Source organism: Austrofundulus limnaeus, unplaced genomic scaffold, assembly GCF_001266775.1.
Source record: "Austrofundulus limnaeus strain Quisiro unplaced genomic scaffold, Austrofundulus_limnaeus-1.0 Scaffold102, whole genome shotgun sequence".
NCBI classification, from domain to species: domain Eukaryota; kingdom Metazoa; phylum Chordata; class Actinopteri; order Cyprinodontiformes; family Rivulidae; genus Austrofundulus; species Austrofundulus limnaeus.
Genome location: NW_013952504.1, coordinates 1,060,738 through 1,062,881, shown reverse-complemented (window position 1 = coordinate 1,062,881; position 2,144 = coordinate 1,060,738). Strand labels below are relative to the sequence as shown.

Below are 2,144 nucleotides of genomic sequence, written 5' to 3'. Positions count from 1 at the left end.
CAAAAGGACAACTGATATTACCAACTTTTAAAAACTGTTACGGCCAGAGGTCTTTCTTCTACACTAAAACTAAAGCATGGAATGATACAGTATTCCTCAAAACATAAAGTCCATTTCAAAACTACAGCCCTTTAAGAAGAATCTTATCTGCCATCTGCTGGACACTTTTTGTTGTGCTCATATTTAGACGTCCGATTTTGCAAATGCTGCCTTCCTGAAATTTGGTATGCTTGTTTGTCTTTGTGTCTATGGTGTATAATGATGTGATTGTGGTCCTGTATTTCTGAGTGTTTTATGTGCTGCAGAACAGGAATGTGCTGTAAAACAGTAATTATGCTGAGTCAGGCTTGATTTTTAGTAATCTTTTCCAGAACAGAAAAAAAAATCAAATCACAGTATAAATTGAATCCCTTCACGGTAACTGTATATATCGCAGTAGAATACCATCATAAAAAGCAAAGGTAATGTAATTTTTAGAACATTTATTTTACAGAAAACTGTAATCATAATCAAACCCAGCTTTTTTGCTGTAGTGCAAATGAACAAAACAGAAGTACAAAAGAATGTTTTGTATATATTGCAAAAAAAAAAAACATTTCTCAAATTTTCAACAATATCAACATAAAGTGGATGTTACAACCAGTACTTCAAGTAAAATTAGTCATTTAGACATAAAAAATTTATAAGTTGGCATAAGTTGCCTAAAATGTTAGTGTGACAGGACCTTAGGGGAATTAAGCTGCACATAGTCCTGTCATAAAACTATTTCAGAAAACTGGAATGTTAAGTGTGGTGAAGCCAAATAAATGTAATATCTGCCTGCCATACAATGAGCTTCTACCTGTTGAACTGACCCACTGCTGCTCTGCTGCGCTCTCATCTCAGTCATCAGAGCAGAACTGTTACATTAGCAAAATGGATTTATGACTGAACGAACGTCCACGTCTTTATCATCTCTGTGGGTAACGATACATAAAAAACAAGTTTTTTTTCTCTCACAACTTGGGTGTTAAAAACTACAGTTGTTAAAGCTTCGCTCTGCGAGACGTGCTGCGGGGGGGAATGACACAAAGTAACTTTTCTAAAGCGGGAGGGGAAATTTTGAGGATTTATTCTCTACACGTGTTTTAAAACGCTACATTTCTTCATTTTATTTTGAACTCCTTCTGCTCAGTTGTCTCTGCACTCACAGCCCTGCTGACACAGGTGCGATGACGTCACTGACGACAGGACGGTAGAGGGTAAATGTCTACCATAGGCAAACTTCATATTGTTTCTACCATCTATCTCAAACTACGCAGCCCTACATCAAACAGATCAAACACAAGTCAACCTATGTTTTTTTTTTTTTTTGAGTTTTAAGTTTCAAAATAAATTATTTACTGTGGTCATCTCAAAGCTGCTGCATGCTTTTAGCAAAAAAAGTATTTTGTGCCAATAAAGTTTGCACTCATTTCCTCGTCTGCAGGCCGGTCACGGTTCGGAAAAAAAAATCACAAAGTTTAAATCCAAAGAGAGTCCAAATCTTTGCTTGAATTAAGAAACCCACAGCTGGTTGGTCTGTGAAGCTGTCTGTCAGGACCACTACAGACAGTGAGGCGTGTTTGAACTTTTTTTTTTTCTACTGCAGTATAAGAAAACACCTTCATACCGCCCAAGCCTAATGTGGTACAAAGTCAGATACATAGCTGATGTTTTTGACAAACTCAAAGTGACTTCTGTCTGAATGGTTGTGGAGGTTTCATCTGACTTTTCCATCTGTGAGGTGGGGGTAAGCAGATCAAGCAAAGTATAATAATGACACTAATCTTGATTCATGCAGTTGAAATCTTGTAGCTCCACCCGTCTTCAGCTACAGAACAGAAGTCCAGTTATTTTGTCTGTCTTCTTTTAATTTTCTTTGTCCTGGAGAACTGAGAATCCACAGAAATATATAGTAATGTCAGTCTTGAACCGTATTGATACTAAAGTTACTCGATCAATATTTTAGTTATAGCACATACAGTGGTTTGCAAAAGTATTCATACCCCTTGAACTTTTCCATATTTTGTCACATTACAACCACAAACATAAATATATTTCACTGGAATTTAATGTGAAAGACCAACACTTTCACATTAAATTCCAGTGAAATATATTTATGT

General features: G+C 36.2%; 1 protein-coding gene across 1 annotated transcript in view; it reads left to right on the top strand.

Moving 5' to 3' along the window:
* The window catches only part of pnpla6 (patatin-like phospholipase domain containing 6), a gene marked incomplete in the record, with an annotated part of 50,327 nt that overhangs the window by 26,956 nt on the left and 21,227 nt on the right, over nucleotides 1–2,144 (top strand).